Below are 6,000 nucleotides of genomic sequence, written 5' to 3' on the forward strand. Positions count from 1 at the left end.
GCATCGGCAGGCGGACCCTCAACCACTGTGCCACCAGGGAAGCCCCTAGAGCTTGATTTTCATCTGGCTCCCCTTCCCCACCCGCATCAAGTTCGTGCTTTGCTGTCTCTATGGAGGCCGCACTCAGAGGAGGATTGCTACTTTGAGGACCTACCACGCTGAACACTTTTCAAATTTTCAAACATAACTTTTTCGACATCTAGTTTATTGTAAACACTTGGAATAGGTTATGAAACGAACGTTTTAGGGTCCCGAAGTCACCTGTGTGGCATTAAACAGATTGTGTGGCTTCCAAGAGACGGGACCGTCCTGGCCGAACCTCCTGAAACAATCTTACAAATTATCTCTCTAGACCCTTGATGTTACCCTGTGCTCCAACTGCTTCCCCATATTTCTCTCGAAGCCCTTAATTGAAACCCAGCATCCAATTCTTTATGACCTAGAGCACCACCACCTTGAATAAGTGCCATTACAGCTCTGTGAAGAGAGAAGAAAAGTCAGATCCAATGAAGTGAAAAAACATACCTGACATCTCCATCTGGTGCCCGGTAGACATCTCAGAATTCACCTGTGCAAACCAGGCTCCAGATCTCCTGCCCCAGACATGCCCCAGCCACAGACTTCCACATTCCTGCTAATGGCATCTACCTCTGTCACCCCTTGCCCAGGTGAAGAGCCTTGGTTTCTTTCTTGACTCTTTCCTTTCTCTTACCAACCCCCCCATCCCGGGTTTCAGTAAACCTGTCAGCTCAACCTTCAGAGTGCCATATCTGGAATCTAACCTCTACCCACCACCTCAACGGCCATGACCTTGGTCCACACCAGCATCAGCTTTTGCCTGAGCTTTGCAGTAACCACTTACCTGGCCTCCCCCTTTCTGCCCTTGCCTCCAGCACCAGGGAGTTGGGGTGAGTCTTTTCACTCCAGCTCATGTCATTCCTCTGCTAAAAACAACAACAAAGGGCTTCCCTGGTGGCGCAGTGGTTGGGAGTCTGCCTGCCAATGCAGGGGACATGGGTTCGTGCCCCGGTCCGGGAAGATCCCACATGCTGCGGAGTGGCTGGGCCCGTGAGCCATGGCCACTGAGCCTGCGCGTCCAGAGCCTGTGCTCCGCAACGGGAGAGGCCACAGCAGTGAGAGGCCCACGTACCGAAAAAAACAAAACAAAACAAAAAACTACAACAACAAAAAGTCCATTAGCTCCCCACCACTTTTTTTTTTTTCAAGGTCCTTATTTATCATGGCCTAAATGACCTATACACCTGGTTCTCCTTCCTTCCCCACCCCCACCCCCTTTATCTCTCTGACCTCATCTCCTACTATTCTACCCCCTGCTCATTTCCCAGCCACACTGGCCTCCGTGCTGCTTCTAGAACACAGGAAGCAAGCCACAGTCTCATGGCCTTTCCTTCTGCTGTTCCACTGCCACCTGAATTAGTGACCCACTCCCCTAGGCCACCAGAAAACCAAACCAAACCAAACCTCGAATGGTGTTCCCTTGCCTCCTTCATGTCTTTATTCAAGTGTCACTTTCCCTGTATCTCCACATGCCCTGGTTCTCTCCCTTGCTTTGCTTACCACCATCTGACATACGATGGATTTCACTTACTTGATTTATTTATTGTGTCCCTCCACCATAACGTAAGCTTCCGATGTCAGTGATTTTTTTGTTCACTGCTGCACCCCCCAATGTGATGTAAATGAATGAATAACTATAGTGCTACCTTGTATGTGTATGGAACTGATACATACATTATCTCTGTTGGAGAAGGGGAGGCTAGGAGAGAAACTTAACCTCTCTGAGCCTGTTCTCTCCTTTTAAAAGCAGATAAAGATGGCCTACCCTGAAGATTTTCGAGGATCCAGGAGAATCCACGCAAAGTGACCGTGACTTGTAAAGCACTTGAACCACAGTGTGTGCTCAACAAATGGTGGTTATTTTTAAGATCGTCCTCATCATCCCAACCCTCTGAGGTTAGTGGAACGGTTATTATCATTCCTGTTTACAGATGAGGTAACTAAGACTAAAATAGGTTATGTGACTTGCCCTAGTTCCAGGCCTGCCTGGAAGTTTGGAAGGGCCCAGGGCAAGCTAATGTAGACCCCATCGTAAATGCCTAAAGCTGTAAATTAACTGGAACACAGTGTGGCAGTGACTACTGGCTTCCGGCCTGAAACTCACACCCCATTTTCTTCCCATCTCTGCTCCATCATGTATTACAAAAAGGCTCATACACGCGAGGACATCCTAGCCTGCGCACCATACCCCTCACAAAAGCTACCCCCTGGCGATTCCTCCAGCCTTGGACAGTCAGGCCTGGAAGTGGCAGGGCAGTAAGTTCCAGGGCCTAAGGTGTTCAGAAAGCATGGAATTCCTTGTCCCATGGGGAGGGTGAAGCCGGAGCAGGGCCCCTCAAAGCCTAGGCAATGGGCAAGAACCCAACTCACCCAGGCCGCACAGCCAGAAAGCTGTGACTTACAGATGCAAACCCAGCTCTTTTTGTTCTGAGTGCTCTGCTGTGATACTGAATTGCCCCAGTGACCTCAGGTGAGGCCTAATAGTATGTCTTGTCCACCAACAAAATGATTAACTCGCTGTCAACCTCTAAGCTATCATTTAATTTCAATTAAAGTTAATTTTCCCGCTACTTATAATTACTTATGTAAGTACGTTAATAATGCCATTCGGCATCTAGGACACCTGATACTTGGCATGCATTGCTTTGTTTTATATATTTTATATAATATATTTTATATAATAAAATATATAGGCTAGGTGTTTACAGTCATCTTTTAAAGTGAGTAGATTTTTTTTTAATTTGTTATTTTTTTATTAACATTTGAGCACCAACAGTATGCTGTGTATACCATGGGTGACAGAATTAGACACAGACCTGCCAGTTTGCCAGTTAGCCTAAACCAAACTGCTCCAATAACCATAAAGTAAGCCATTTATTATGCTGCTTCATAAAGGCACGTATAAAGATGATAGCTTCTTTGTTCTGTTTCTACAACCATCATATTATCTAGAAAGTCATTAGGGGATAGAGAGACAGAACACTGTGTTTTAAGTCTAGAAATGCATTTCAAGTTCTGGCCTTAATACCATTCGACTTGTAACTTCAAAAAGCCTTGATGATTCCAACAGTAAAACCTAATATTAATACATCTCTAAATATATGATATAGGTTAGGTGTTTACAGTCATCTTTAAAGTGAGTAGATATTTTTTTTTAATTCCTATGGGTCCAGCTACAACACAAGAGTAATACTGATACATCTACATCTATCTATCTATAGTCATTTTGTTCAAAAAAACGCCTTGAACGTTCACTGTTCAGTCAATAAATATTGATATTTATTGCATGCTGTCTACTAGGTACTGATCTCTATGTTTGGAGTACCAATGGTGGATAAGACAAGCGTGCTCCGTTTCCTGGCCTTGTGGGAGCTGACTCTGTGTGCCAGGCATTTGCCTCGTTTACTTACCTCATCTAGGAGAATGGCCAGGGCACTAGGATCTCTTGTCTTAGAACAATCTGCCCTGTTCTAAGACAAGAGATCCCTCTCATTACCATCTTGTCCAGCTGTTACAACTGTCTGAAAGCAAGGTTTAGAGCTGAGAGGGGTGGAGTTCTAGTAAAGGTGTTCCTCCCATGAATCGGGCTCCTCCCAGACAATTTTTATTCACATTGTTTTGCAGTTACTTGAATCTCAGGAGAGTGGAAGGCTATAGTTTAGACACTGTATCGCTTTCAACAGAGCACACTCCACTAGGAAATATTGTATCTACCTGCAAATAGCATTCCAGAGTCCCTGGTAGAGAATACAGTTACAGAGCCCAGGGAGAGACAGTGTATACATAGCAGAGAGCTCATGAAACAAGTTAGATGAAGTGTATCGAATACACAATTAGACTCAGACTCTTAGGTTTGATTTTATAGGAATCCTAATAAATTCAGAGCTGAGGATGTTGTCACATGAGTAAGAACGATGCTAAATCTCGATGTGTAGATATTTTGGACTTGATTCTAAAAGAAGAAACCATTTTTTCCTAATTTATCAATATTATGACCTTGGTTCTGCCTTGGCCACAAAATTAAATAAAAATATAAGTCAGAAATATATATTTGAGCTAACAAATAAAACTGTTTTATCCGGTTACACGATTGCATCCTGCACCCTGACATAACCACTTTCTTCTGCTGATGTGTTTGCATTTGAACTATTGGACCAGTGGGAAAGCACAGCCTTCTTTAGTTCCTGATTGTGAGAAAGCTGATGCGACATTTCTTAAAGGAAATGCGTTGTTAAACTTTTGATCCACTGTCAATTCCTTCTATTGTTGCCTAGTGTTTGGCATTTATTTTTATGAATCGCCCTGTGGAACTGTAGTGCAAAATCAGTCTGCCAATTTTAAGGAGACCTCTAAAAGGGTTTAGGTAAAGTATGCAGATTCAGGGTTTTTTTGTTCGTTTTGTTTGTTTTTTTTAAGCCTGAAAATAGGTAAAATTAAGGACTTCAGTTCAAAACCTAACGATGTAATTACCACTACACAGTCAGTGAGTGTTTAATGCATAGATTTTAAAAGCCCATGCTGGATATCATGAATGCTTAAATTAATTATGCAGAGAGAAAAAAAAAACCTTCCATTTCAAACATGCACAATGGAACATTGTATAAAATTGTATCTGGGTTTCTCCAGTTATGTTAAGGTGGTTGCACACAACTGAAATTACATCCACAAGCACACTGGTATGCAGTGCAGAATTTGTAAATGTGTTCCAATGAAGAAAAGCAGCTACAATTATCACCAGCTCTGGTCTCCAAGTGGTATTCAAGGGGAAAGCAAGTGTGCTATAATACAGCTGTCTGCTATAAGAGCTACAAAATCAGACAAGGTCTGTGATGGGTGGGGGGGGAAGCAGTATTCTTGACCAGCTGTGATTTTTTTAAACACCAATACTAACAATCATTCTGAAGTCATGATTATTTAATATTTGTTAAACCCAAGACTAGTGCTAGACACCATATGTACATAAACAAAGACCGAGAGAGTCTGTGTGTTGAGCTTGCAAATCTAAATTAGGCAAAGGAAGTGAAGGGCAAACAAGGGCGTGGGAAACATGCACTAAGGGCCCGTTTGGAAAAGGAGGCTATTTTGTTGCATTGTATGTTAGTTTTAACTATCAGAAGGTGCGTTATTTCGCAACACAAAAATTTAAAGGAGGGAAGTCCGGAGTGGGGAGGGGGGAGCGGGGAGCACATTGCCTTTACGGGGGTTGAAGGAGGAAACCTTCAGTATGAAGATATATCAAGTTAGAGACCTGAAAGAGGAAAGCACCAGTAAATGGCAAAAAACAAGACAAAACTAAAAGCAAAAAAACTCTGACCATTGGCTGGGATCTGATACAAGAAGCAGTAAAGATAATAGGTGAGCTATAGCTCAGAAGAGAACCTTCCGAGCCCTGGAGAGACACATCACCACGGCCCTGCCCATCCTCAGTGTTCTTCTTATATGAACATTTTACTTATCACATAAGTATGACCAGTGATAAGTGCTGGTAGGACATTTAAGACTGAGTTTGGTTCCGTCTCATGCTTACCTCACCTACGAGGAATGAGCCTGTGGCATCATAGCTGTCTGTAAGAATCCAAAGGTAATTAAGTCAGGGTAAAGACCGAGTAAACTCACAGTACTCCACCCACACCTGGTTGGGTGCGTCAGGGACGGGGCTGTTGACACAGATGATAGCATAGAAGTGATTGGACTAACAGAACTTTATCATGTTGCTGCAGGGGGAAAAATGTCATCTTTTTCCCAGTGGAGTCAATAAAATGCAGCTTTATAAGGGCAGAGCGGAATATATGATATAGTGGGAAAACCTTAGAATCTACTATCACACAACCTTGAATTTGAAAGCCTTTTCTGATAGACATGAGCTCTGTGACCTTGAGGAAAGAGCTTAACCTCTCTGAACGTTCGTTTCTACCTTTGTAA

Source organism: Leucopleurus acutus, assembly GCF_964270905.1.
Source record: "Leucopleurus acutus genome assembly, chromosome: 4".
NCBI lineage: Eukaryota > Metazoa > Chordata > Mammalia > Artiodactyla > Delphinidae > Leucopleurus > Leucopleurus acutus.